Source organism: Triticum urartu, chromosome 3A (genome assembly GCF_056163025.1).
Source record: "Triticum urartu cultivar PI428250 chromosome 3A, HENAU_Tu73, whole genome shotgun sequence".
Lineage (NCBI taxonomy): Eukaryota > Viridiplantae > Streptophyta > Magnoliopsida > Poales > Poaceae > Triticum > Triticum urartu.
In genome coordinates, this window is record NC_141875.1 from 398346340 (window position 1) to 398359991 (window position 13652).

General features: G+C 44.2%; 1 pseudogene; it reads right to left on the reverse strand.

Annotated features, from left to right (window-relative positions):
• Window positions 1-1569: 1569 nt before the first annotated feature.
• LOC147979834 (uncharacterized) lies at window positions 1570-3877 on the reverse strand (annotated as a pseudogene).
• Between the last annotated feature and the right edge of the window lie 9775 nt (window positions 3878-13652).

Here is a 13652-nt window from a genome sequence, read left to right on the forward strand (position 1 = left end):
CGATTCGAATAAAGACTTGGCCGTGGTGTGATGTCACGCTACGGAATATGTCAGCAGATTAGATTTGTGTAAATATTATTCTCTCTATGGCAATATGTGGAAACTTATTTTGCAGAGCCGGACACTACCTTTGTGTTCAAAATCTTCTATGAAGTACTTGGAGGAATAACCCGCCTTGCAATGCCGAATACAATCTGCGCGCCGGACTCGTCGTCATTGAAGCCTGGTTCAGGGGCTACTGAGGGAGTCCTGGATTAGGGGGTGTCCGGATAGCTAGACTATACCTTAGGCCGGACTCTTGGACTATGAAGATACAAGATTGAAGACTTCGTCCCGTGTCCGGAAGGGTCTTTCCTTGGCGTGGAAGGCAAGCTTGGCGATACGGATATGTAGATCTCCTACCATTGTAACCGACTCTGTGTAACCCTAGCCCTCTCTGGTGTCTATACAAACTGGAGGGTTTTAGTACGTAGGACGAACAACAATCATACCATAGGCTAGCTTCTAGGGTTTAGCCTCCTTGATCTCGTGGTAGATCTACTCTTGTACTACCCATATCATCAATATTAATCAAGCAGGACGTAGTGTTTTAACTCCATCAAGAGGGCCCGAACCTGGGTAAAACATTGTGTCCCCTGCCTCCTGTTACCATCCGCCTAGACACACAGTTCGGGACCCCCTACCCGAGATCCGCCGATTTTGACACTGACAAGGACGTCGGTCCTCTTGGGCTCCATAGGACGACGAATGGTGGCCATTGTCCACGCCAACGGAGGTGCTGCGACGGCGACAACACTCGGTGGAGGGGCAGATAAGGTGAGGGGAGAGGTAGTGGGTGAGGAGGAAAAGATCTCTGGGGGGGTGACGAGGTCGAGGGGGCTCGCCCTTATCCCCTCGGTGGTGTAGTGGTGCGCGAGGTTGAGCGCCTGCGGCCATGGCGCCGCGGCCTTCTCCTGTACCCGGAGGGGGGAAGAAAGGCTGCGGTTGTTGGCCTGGGATGCACTGTGTGCGCCTAGAGCCCAGTCCAACAGTGCGCTCTGTTTTCTTTTCCCCTTTTATTTTATTTTATCTTCTCCTTTTTTTTGGTTTCTATTTACTTTAGTTTTGTAAATTATAAATATTTCACTATAATTAGTTTTGTAAAATATGTCACTGCCACAAAAGTTTGGCACTTTAATTAAATTAGTTATAATATTTTACTATTAAAAAGGTATTTAAACAATAGTTTAAGCCTCTGATTTAATTGCTTTAGTGTATTTAAGTAATTTACAAAAAGATGAATTATCCACCAATATTACTTATGAAATATTTGTCATAGTTTGTACTTTTTAGTTTTGAATTTGAAAACTTTAAATTTTTACTTTGATTGAAATTTGAATATGAACCGGCTTTGACTCGAGTAAGATTAGCAACAGTAATGATGGTGACCTTGCATCATTAGCAGGGGATTACTGTAGATTAATTATCCGGGCATCACAGTCAAGGTGTTTAGGAATTCAGTAGGCTGCATATTCATCATGATGTTGGTGTTTGTATTTTAGCTCTTTTTTCTTGTACGTTATCTAAAGTTTAAAACCATCTTCTCCATGTGGGAACAACAACGGGTATTGCATGGACATGAATTTCGGGTGGACCTCTGATATCCTTTGTGGCACCATATTTTTGGACTTCAACAACAATGCCACGTCCTTCACTCTCTCCTTTCCTTTTGCCTAGTATTCGAAGTGTGTAATCATGGTAGTCTCCTCGTAATCTATCTCTTGCCATTCTGAATGTTTTTGCGAGGATCTTGTTGTCGTCTAGCATTATTTGCAATTCTTTCACATTGTTGGGGTCCACTGTTGATTTAATATCATTGCATCTTGACGCACTTATCCTGTTTGCCACCTCATTTTCGGTATTATAGATGTACAGTTGTGCAAACTGAGGTTTGTTTGTACCTTCAGGTGAAAGAGTTTCGATGTGGTGGTAGTTCTATCCATGCAAACAAAAACATAAGGTCATTTGCGATTGTTTATTTCCTTTTCCACAACTCCTCCCATGGATGTGAATGAAAACATTGAGTTGTATGACCTTATGTTCTCTTTGAAGTTTATTGAATCCCTCCCTTCACTTTTTAAGAGGTTGCTGACGTATGGTGGAGGCTCTCTTAGTGGTGGCTGATCATTTTTTTCCCTGTTTGCAACATATTACAAAATAGGGAGTCGTAGTTCCTTTGTTTGGATTTAATCTTTCTTCACACCCTAGGAATGCTTTTCAATACTGGCAATTGTATGTTGGTCTTCTGAAGTTCCATGCCTTTTCTATTAGCACTTGTGAGGTTGTGGTTCTGTTGTTCTCTCCAACATTGATTCTAATGTTGTTTTTGTTGCTTTCGCTTCTTGCATGCTTCAACTCCTTATCTTCTTCAGCATTATCCTTTCTCAATCGTTTAGGAGCCTCTGTGTTCGTATTTCTCCTTCCATCTAAAGTCCTTGTCCGCTTTGTGCTCCTTGAGTTTAGAGGTTGTTCTTTTTTTTGTTTGGTTATGATGAGCTATTGGGGCTGATGTATGTTGTCATCTCCGCAAATATGATTTTGTCAGTGACATATGGAGGGAGCACTATGGTTTATGTTGTACTTAATAATGTTTTACCATTGCAGAATGAAAGTGCATTTGGAGATATGAAGAGACTAATAATGGAGGTGTCACATAGAATACATTTATCTGGTGTGGCACTATAAATCAATAATTGTTCAATAGGTGATACGGTGGTGTCACGATGCATTAAAAAACATGCTTTATAGTTCAGTATCAGAAGAGTTTTGACACCGAATATTAGAAGAAAGGCTGGGCTGAGATCAAAATGCTGACACATGTGAAGAATTGCGTGTGGATATTACCTGAGGTTGATGGTGTTGATGTCTGTGTCTTTAGTTTGTTGGACGTTTCTTTGTACTTTTAATCATTTGGGCATCGCGGGCGTATATTGGATGCAAGTCACTGGAGTTGTTGCCATGCCTTTGATTTGTCGGTCGTCCCGTGTGTTTGATGGTCTCAGCATCTTGAACAAGGATCATGGGTCAGACCAAAGAGTTATCATCAATGTGGTCTTGTAAAATCATGGTTGAATGATGATTATGTGATATAAGTAGAAGGGAAGAGCATGTGACCATACTCTTGTTTTTTTTTCTGGGACTATGATCTAACAATTTGACTAATGTATCTTGAAGAAGGGATTGGTATTGTGTGATTATCTGAGGGCAAAAGTAGCTTTTTAGAAATATATTTGATGTGCAGATTATAAAAAGAGGAAATACATAATACCGTGATGCCTTCAGATGTTTAGTCGTCACAGAGTGTGATGCGGAGTATCTTGTGGACATCACCATGTTAAGAGTTCATTTGGCAAGTGACACGTGCCACATCTACTTCATACATACAAAGGTGAATCATCTCATTTACACGTGTCCACTTGTACCTTTCGAGGAAGGTATACTACTTGACCCCTCTCTCGTGTGCATACATAGGTGTGAGAGGAGCTACACATTCATCGAGGAGGAGTCCAAGAAAAAGAGAACATCTACATCATCCAAGAGGGAAGCCTGGAAGCGGAGAAGGAAGCGCCAAGAAGAAGGCAACAACTCCCAGGCGACCCCGTGCACCCGGGCCCCTCCGACCCCGTGCCCATGGGCCTCCCAGGCTGGCTGTCCTGAAGACCCCATGCACACGGACGTATACCATGCCCACGGGACCCCGTGTCCATGGGCCCCACGGACCCTGTGCGCACAGGCTCATGCGTCAGGTCTCTGGATACCCCGTGCGCACGGGCTCCACTTACCCCGTGCACATGGGGCCCTTGTGCGTGGCTGTTGGGCTTGGCCCTTGTATCCCCATCTCGTCCCTACTTATCCCTTCATCCCTTGGACCTATATATAATCCCCTTCCTCCTCCATTTAGACTTAGCTAATAATAGACACAAATCATAGAGCTTAGCTCATGTACTTCCCCTTGTGGGATCCCTCTTGAGAGAGAAGACTCAATTGGAGTACAAGACCTCCATTGGAGAAGATCCCTAGGGATTCAAGACCCCCTTGAGGGAAGGATCTATCTAGATCATCAAGCCCTCATCTCCTTCATAGGATTTGGGATGAATTCTACCATGTGTCTTATTTCCCTTTGATTGTTCATGTACCATGTGGATCTTGTGTGGATTTGAGTCTAGTGGGTGTGTGATTTGGGCTTGTTCTTGAGTGTTCTTCTTGTTTTCCCCCTTGTGTTCTTCTTGTTCTTGGGGATCCCCCCCCCAATTCGTGAAAGATCTCCACTTAGGGTTCCACCCTACAATATCTTGGTATCTAGAGCCGGGTTGATCATGAAATTGGAGCCCCCTCTTTGTTTTTCTAGCCTAATTTTGCTTGTTCTTGCCCAATTTTAAAAATTCCCCACAAAAAGAGCCATACCAATTTTTTTGTGATTTGAAGTTTTTGTGAGTTTTTGTTGATTTTGATCCATGGATCTGATGTATAGCAAGTAGATCTACCCCCTCGTGCGTCCCCATACCCAAATTTGTCTTTCCCCCTTCAAATTTGACCCAAAAATCGCGAAATTTCCGCCTACCCCGTGCCCACGGGCTCCCAGCCCCGTGCCCACGGGCCCCCACGTAGTCCCAGGTGACTCCGTGCCCTCGGTATGTGTACCATGCGCACGGGACCCTGTGTCCACGGGCCTTTGACCCCGTGCGCACGGCCCTACCAGAAATAGCCGCGTGCACTTTACGTTTTCGGTCATAACTTCCACTCCCGAACTCCGATTTGGGTGTTCTTTGGCTCGTTGAAAAGCTAGCGACGTTCCCGAGCTGATCATCTTTGTTTTACCAGAATTTGGCTCCACAAAATTTCTCCATTTTTGCATCCTTTGCATAGGCCTTCCGCCATAACTTCTGCACCACCGCATAAAACTTCCGCAACCTAACCCGTTTTGGTTCATTTGGTATTTGTGGTTGGTTGAGTTGTGATTTGAGTCTCCTAAGCTTTTTCGGCTACTTAGGGACGGTTACATCTTCATCCACCACCGGTGACTTGTATCGGTCCATCAACTACATCGACCACGAGCTTCCACATCGATGACGACCATCCATCCTTTGAGACCATCTTCAACCGGAAGCAAGGCCGGTTACCCCCGACTTCGTGAAATGTTAAGTGTGATGAAGGTATCCATTCCATCATACACTTTTCCTTCCTTGCCATTACATCTTGATAGCCCCACCATCTTTGCGAATACCTTCATACCTATTGAGACTAGCTATCCGAGTATTGCCGGGCTTCGCGAAAACTGGTGCACCATAGTGATACGATATAATATTGTTGCATCTTTCGACATATCATATAGTGCAATTGCTTACTCCCGTGCATATCTTGTGATACGCATCTCATGTGTTTGGTTGAGGCTCATTAAGCATAGTGTAAAGGAAGAGGAAAGTCCAAAAAAAGCTTTTAAGCAAGAAAAGAAAGATCATAAGCTTATAAGCAAAAGAGAGTTGAGCATGAAGACATATACTTGTGCATGAGGATACATGGAATAGGGAACATTTAGCTTGCATACATATAGGTTGGTGCCAAGAGGTGAATCGTGCCCTAGTGTGTAATCAAGCTAGTGCTCTCCTAGTGTTTGTGCAACACGAGCTTAGTCTTCGTTAGGCAATTTTGCATTGCCCATCCCTATAGTTGCACAAGCCCCATTATCCCCCCGTATGTGTTTCTTTATTGCCCTCCTCTATATTTGTGATCACTTGCTTTGCATTTTGAATCCATTGGATTTATTTCAAAATTTACAATATCTTGGACTTCAATTTGCATGAAATTTGTGCCACTTATCCTAACCAAGCCACTCGACAAGCTTTTTACTTGCAGGTGTGAGTGAACAAGTCCGGTACCAATTCCACTATTCTTTCATCTCACATTGAGTGATACGAGATACATCCTCAACTTTGGGAAACGTTAGCTTGGTATTGTTTATCTCATTTCCTACTCACCTTTGCTCGAGTCTTGTTATGGATAGGCAAAGCACGTCATCTCCGGTCTACAACCACGACGACGAGTTCGATGCTATGAAGAACTTCATCGAAGCCAACATGGACAAGCAAATGGAGGAGCTCAAGGCCCTCATAAAGAACTGCAAGCGGTCTTCTTCATCTTCGAGAAGACGCACAAGTGCAAAGACTCCCGAGCTATTATCTTCGGCAAGTACACAAAAGCATTGACATCGACATGACCATGAAGAGCGAGCCTCAAGACAAACGTTGGCTGCTCTGTCAACCCTGTGCACATGGGCTCTACAGAACCGCGACATCAACTACAAGGCTACGGCTTCTTCAACACATTTGGCATCTTCGCCAAGTAACTTCAAGGCATCTTCGCCTTTGGACGTACGGCATCTTCGCCTACTCCACGAGCTCAAGTCCACCACTCCCTCGAGCTACTACTAATGACCCCGACGAATACCTCGAGTGGGAGTGCAAGATGGACGACTGCCTCAAGCCACATCAAGTACCCTCTGAAGTTCAAGTGAAGTGCGCCACAAGTACCTTCCATGACTACGCGTTGATTTGGTGGCTTCACACACCTTCGAGAAGCTTCGACATGAGTTGGTCCAAGACGAAGAAAATGATGCGGCGAGAATTTGTGCCTTCCACCTACAAGGAACATCTTCAACGCCAATTGGAGAACGCCATACAAGGATCCAAGTCCCTTGACGAGTACTTCAAGAACATGAAGGAAGCCTTGCGACATGCGGGAGTGGATGACACCATTTGGATGAAGTTCTACTTCATGATGGGATTGAACAACGACATCTACAAGACTATCTTCCTCGAGAACTACAAGTCCCTCGACGACAACTACATTGGTTCTCTCAAGGAGGAGCAAGAACTCATGAAGGCCAAGTCTACTCTAGCTGGAGCTCACTTCTCACCGACCACGCTACAAGACGGCGAGAGTGATGATGTGCCGTCTTCGACCTTCATCCACGACGAGAGTGATGATGTGCCATCCTCGGCCTTCATCCACGGTGACGACTACGAGACGGTTGATCATCGGATTTTCCCTTAGACAATGGCAACGTATGATGACTTGAGTGACTTTTGCCACCATATTGAGAGTGAGAGTGACTTCACCACTAGCCCCATATATGATGAGCTGCCCCAATTTCCATGTGAGGAGAGCCACCACCACCACCACTTGAGTGATTTGAGGGACTCCACCATATGCGACATTGAGTGCACCTACCTTGAGGGAGTGAGTGAGCCACCGCCACATAGAAAGAGTGAGGTAGTTTATGAGGCATATGCGGCCATTTTGCTTTCTAACAACTTAACCTCTACCTCTATTGTGTCTTCTCCTTTGGTGCTGGGTCCCATATATGATGACGCGCCGATCCTCGACGACTCCGTCCTTCCTTTGGACATGACGATGGCCATGGTGGACTATGATGCACCCCCCACATGGTTCCATCCCGATGACGACGATGACCACCATTTGGTCTTTCCCACCTCACCTACACCACTTGAGTGGAATAACAACGGTAACATAGGTGAAGGTGATGCTCTTGTCCCACTAGTGGACGTTCTTGATATTGATTGCTTGCATGATGTTCATCCACCTATTATCATGCTTCATGCTAGTATGATTTCCCCATGCGATGATTTCCCCATTTATGATGAGTTTGATGATTGTCATGAGGAGTCTAGTAGTTGTGATGCCATGTTACATAGGATTTCTTGTGATAATTCTCTTGGTCACATCATGTTTGATAATCCGCTTGCCTTGTCATATGCTATGCATGAGATCAATGATATGTCTTATTCGCAATCTCATCGTAGTGACTATGCATATGCCATTAAAATAAACTCGATTTGCACATATGGCATAGATGAAAAGCCCATGGTTATTGGCATTTGTTTTTTTTTGTGATGATATTGATATGCTTACTTTGCATCATTTATATCATATGCCATGCCATGACCACCTAGCTTCGGATATGCATTGTTTTGGATGTTGTCCATTTTCTCCATATGATGTTTATGATATTGCTCATGAGGAGACCCCCATAGTTTCCTCATAAATGTTAGGAGATTTTGTTCCATCCCATCCATTGCATGACCCCAATGATTGTGTGCACCATATGATCCCCATGAATAACCATGCTATTGATGTGCCATATACTCGTTTGCTCAATTTGTGTCCCCATCGTGTTATACATAACAACTATTCTTTCATGATGGATGACATGTTCGTATACCATGCATCCAATTTCTTCAAGCAATGCTTATCTTGTGCTAACTCTCATGTGCACATACACATCATGATGGATGATCTGTACATTTACCACACACACAATTTCTTTCGTTTGTGTCTCTTTTGTGTAGGTACCCATGATTACTTGTCAACCTCACAATCCCATGAGTTGACAAAACAAGCTCCAGAGAGCAATGATGACTTGGGATTCCGTGGATTTACATTCCCACCGCTCCCTTTGCACAAAGACTTTGCGCATCTCTTCTACATGGCCCTCACATGGTTCTGGGTTATTTACCACTTCTCACTTTATGCCCATATTGCCATGTTCACTTTGCATGATATGCTCATTCCTATGCCTTTGCCATGCATTTGTGACCCATGCTTTGCATTACACATGATGATTGATTCTAGTACTTGTATGTGTATTTGCAAGCTTGGTGGAGATATCACTTGTTACTACCATGTTTGCTTTGTGCCTCATGCTTATGATGATACTATGATCTTGCTTTGTGTTCATGCTTGCAATATGTCGTGTGCATTGCCTATGCTATTATTTGCCCAATCACATGATTGCCATGATTTCCTCTAGTATGTTGCATCTTCACACTACTAGCTTGCACGACTTGATTACTATGACTGCTTTCCATGTTGCATCCAATTCTTGGATTACTTGCTCCTATCATATGTTTGGTTGCAACAATGTCACTTCTTCACATACGCCATGTCCCATTGCTTGTCACATGATTGACTTGTTTGCCTCTCACATATTGAACAATTGCTCCTTCCTTTCTGTTGAGCGCCATGATATCTTCACTACACCATATGCACATTATGCTTGGAGTGTCTTGCACTTGCCCCATGTGTTTAGAGATCTCATTATATTTGGTGTTGTGAATGATTCCTATGCATACCATAGACCGTTTGTTGAGTGCTCTATGCATGCTTGTTATGACCTTGAGGTACATGCTTGTTCACTTGTCACACATATTAGCATATTCACCTCCCATTTGCATGCTTGTTTCCATGATGTCCTTGATTGTGCTCAACTTATATGCTTAAATGACATGCTACACTTCTTTGTCACACCATATGCTATGCTTGATGACAACACTTGTTGGGTGAATCACCTCTTGAATGCTTGGTTTTGCTCTTACTCCAGCCACATTTCTTTTTCCAAGTGCTTGTTATCTTTGCTCCTTTTGAAGGAATTACAAGACGGTGCGACATTGGAGAGTGCCAATTTGAAACTACAAGATGAGGAATGCTTGGTGATCGTCAACTTCTACACGGCAACATCATCTCTTTCCCATGCTGATTTGGATTTCGATCCGAGGTCGGATCTTTCCCAAGGGGGATGGGATGATGCGGAGCATCTTATGGACATCACCATGTCAAGTGTCCATTTGGCAAGTGACATGTGCCACATCTACTTCATACATACAAAGGTGAATCATCTCCTTTACACGTGTCCACTTGTACCTTTCGAGAATGGTATACTACTTGACCCCTCTCTCATGTGCATACATAGGTGTGAGCGGAGCTACACATTCATCGAGGAGGAGTCCAAGAAGAAGAGAACATGTACACCATCCAAGAGGGAAGCCTGGAGGCAGAGAAGGAAGCGCCAAGAAGAAGGCAGCAGCTCCCAGGCGACCTCGTGCGCCCGGGCCCCTCCGACCCCGTGCCCACGGGCCTCCCAGGCTGGCAGTCCTAAAGACCCCGTGTGCATGGGCGTGTACCGTGCCCACGGGATCCCCGTGTCCACGGGCCCCATGGACCCCGTGTGCACGGGCTCATGCGTCAGGTCTCTGTATACCCCATGTGCACGGGCTCCACTTACCCCGTGCACACGGGGCCCCCTGTGCGTGGCTGTTGGGCTTGGCCCTTGTATCCCCATCTCGTCCCTACTTACCCCCTCATCCCTTGGACCTATATATACTCCCCTACCTCCTCCATTTATACTTAGCTAAGAATAGACACAAATCATAGAGCTTAGCTCATGTACCTCCCCTTGTGGGATCCCTCTTGAGAGAGAAGACTCCATTGGAGTACAAGACCTCCATTGGAGAAGATCCCTAGGGATTCAAGACCCCCTTGAGGGAAGGATCTATCTAGGTCATCAAGCCCTCATCTCCTTCATAGGATTTGGGATGAACTCTACCATGTGTCTTATTTCCCTTTGATTGTTCATGTACCATGTGGATCTTGTGTGGATTTGAGTCTAGTGGATGTGTGATTTGGGCTTGTTCTTGAGTGTTCCTCTTGTTTACCCCCTTGTGTTCTTCTTTTCTTTGGGGATTTCCCCTCCAATTCATGAAAGATCTCCACTTAGGGTTCCACCTTACAACAGAACGTGTTGACTCGGCCAGTTGTTTTGAGGTCTGGCAGGACGTGATATGGTGCACATTATATAATGTTATGGTTAGACGTGTTTCTATACGTGTACGATTAGGAATCCTGAAGTGAATCACATCGGTCGTATGTACGATTAGGAATCCTGCAGTGAATCAAATCATCCGTACGCGACAGGAAACCAATGCACGTTGCCTTTGCATCTTTCTTGATGTACACGGTTGCTAGTTATGTTGCCTCAGTTTTTTTGGCGTATAGTACTTGCCTTTTTGACATGCGTTGAAATCTCCACCGCTGATAGATCTTTGTTTTTGAGTGTCAAATCATCACCGTTCATTTTCTATCGTTTTAAGTATATAACGGATGGATGGATAGACCACTCATAAAGGGTGCATGACCATAAAAGATATTACTCATATAAATAGGACAACCATTATTCTCTGATTTAAATGAATAATCGTCTCGCATCAAACAAGATCTTGATATAATGTTCATGCTCAACGCTGGCACCAAATAACAATTATTTTGGTCTAAAACTAATCGCGATGGTAGATGTAGAGGTAGCATGCCGACGGCGATCACATCGACTTTGGAACCATTTCCCACGCTCATCGTCACCTCGTCCTTAGCCAATCTTCATTTAATCCGTAGCCCCTGTTTTGAGTTGCAAATGTGAGCGACAAAACCAGTATCAAATACTCAAGCGCTACTACGAGGATTAGTAAGGTACACATCAATAACATGTATATCAAATATACCTTTCACTTTGCCATCCTTCTTATCCGCCAAATACTTGGAGCAGTTCCGCTTCCAGTGACCAATCCCTTTGCAGTAGAAGGACTCAGTTTCAGGCTTAGGTCCAGGCTTGGGCTTCTTCCCATGAGCAGCAACTTGCTTGCTGTTTTTCTTGAAGTTCCCCTTCTTCCCTTTTCCCCTTTTCTTGAAATTAGTGGTCTTGTTAATGATCAACACTTGATGCTCCTTCTTGATTTCTACCTCCGCAGCCTTTAGCATCATGAAGAGCTCGAGAATTGTCTTTTCCATCCCTTGCATATCATAGTTCATCAGGAAGCCTTTATAGGTTGGTGGCAGTGATTGAAGAACTCTGTCAATGACACTATCATCAGGAAGATTAACTCCCAGCTGAGTCAAGTGGTTATGCTACCCAGACATTCTGAGTATGTGTTCACTTACAAAACTACTCTCCTCCATCTTGCATCAATAGAACTTGTTGGAGACTTCATATGTCTCAAGTCGGGCATTTGCTTGAAATATTAACTTCAACTCCTGGAACATCTCATATGCTCCATGACGTTCAAAACGTCCTTGAAGTCCCGATTCTAAGCCATAAAGCATGGCACACTGAACTATCGAGTAGTCATCAGCTTTGCTCTGCCAGACGTTCATAATGTCCGGAGTTGCTCCTGCAGCGGGTCTTGCACCTAGCGGTGCTTTCAGGACGTAATTATTCTGTGCAGCAATGAGGATAATCCTCAAGTTATGGACCCAGTCCGTGTAGTTGTTACCATCATCTTTCAACCTATCTTTCTCTAGGAACGCATTAAAATTCAAGGGAACAGTAGCATGGGCCATTGATATACAACAACATAGATATGCAAAAACTATCAGGTACTAAGATCACGATAAATTAAAGTTCAATTAATCATATTACTTAAGAACTCCCACTTAGATAGACATCCCTCTAGTCATCTAAATGATCACGTGATCCATATCAACTAAACCATGTCCGATCATCACATGAGATGGAGTAGTTTTCAATGGTGAACATCACTATGTTGATCATATCTACTATATGATTCACGTTCGGCCTTTCGGTCTCAGTGTTCTGAGGCCATATCTGCATATGCTAGGCTCGTCAAGTTTAACCCAAGTATTCTGCACGTGCAAAACTGGCTTGCACCTGTTATATGTGAACGTAGAGCTTATCACACCCGATCATCACGTGGTGTCTCGGCACGACGAACTGTAGAACGGTGCATACTCAGGGAGAACACTTATACCTTGAAATTTAGTGAGGGGTCATCTTATAATGCTACCGCCATACTAAGAAAAATAAAATGCATAAAGGATAAACATCACATGCAATCAAAATATGTGACATGATATGGCCATCATCATCTTGTGCCTTTGATCTCCATCTCCAAAGCACCATCATGATCTCCATCGTCACCGGCTTGACACCTTGATCTCCATCGTAGCATCGTTGTCGTCTCGCCAACTATTGCTTCTATGACTATCGCTACCGCTTAGTGATAAAGTAAAGCAATTACATGGTGATTGAATTTCATAGAATAAAGCAACAACCATAAGGCTCCTGCCAATTGCCGATAACTTTTACAAAACATGATCATCTCATACAACAATTTATATCTCATCATGTCTTGACCATATCACATCACAACATGCCCTGCAAAAACAAGTTAGATGTCCTCTACTTTGTTGTTGCAAGTTTTACGTGGCTGCTACGGGCTTCTAGCGAGAATTGTTCTTACCTACGCATCAAAACCACAATGATTTTTCGTCAAGTGTGATTTTTAACCTTCAAGAAGGACCAGCCATAGTCAAACTCGATTAAACTAAAGTTGGAGAAATAGACACCCGCTAGCCACCTGTGTGCGAAGCACGTTGGTAGAACCAGTCTCATGAACGCGGTCATGTAATGTCGGTCCGGGCCGCTTCATCCAACAATACACCTGAATCAAAGTAAGACGTTGGTGGTAAGCAGTATGACTATTACCACCCACAAATCTTTGTATTCTACTCGTGGATACCATCTACGCATAGACCTGGCTCAGATGCCACTGTTGGGCAACGTAGCATGCAATTTCAAAAAAAAATCGTACGATCACGCAAAATCTATCTAGGAGATGCATAGCAACGAGAGGGGGCGAGTGTCTCCACGCACCCTCGTTGACCGAAAGAGAAAGCGTTAGGTTAACGCGGTTGATGTAGTCGAACGTCTTCACGATCCAACCGATCCAAGTACTGAACGTACGACACCT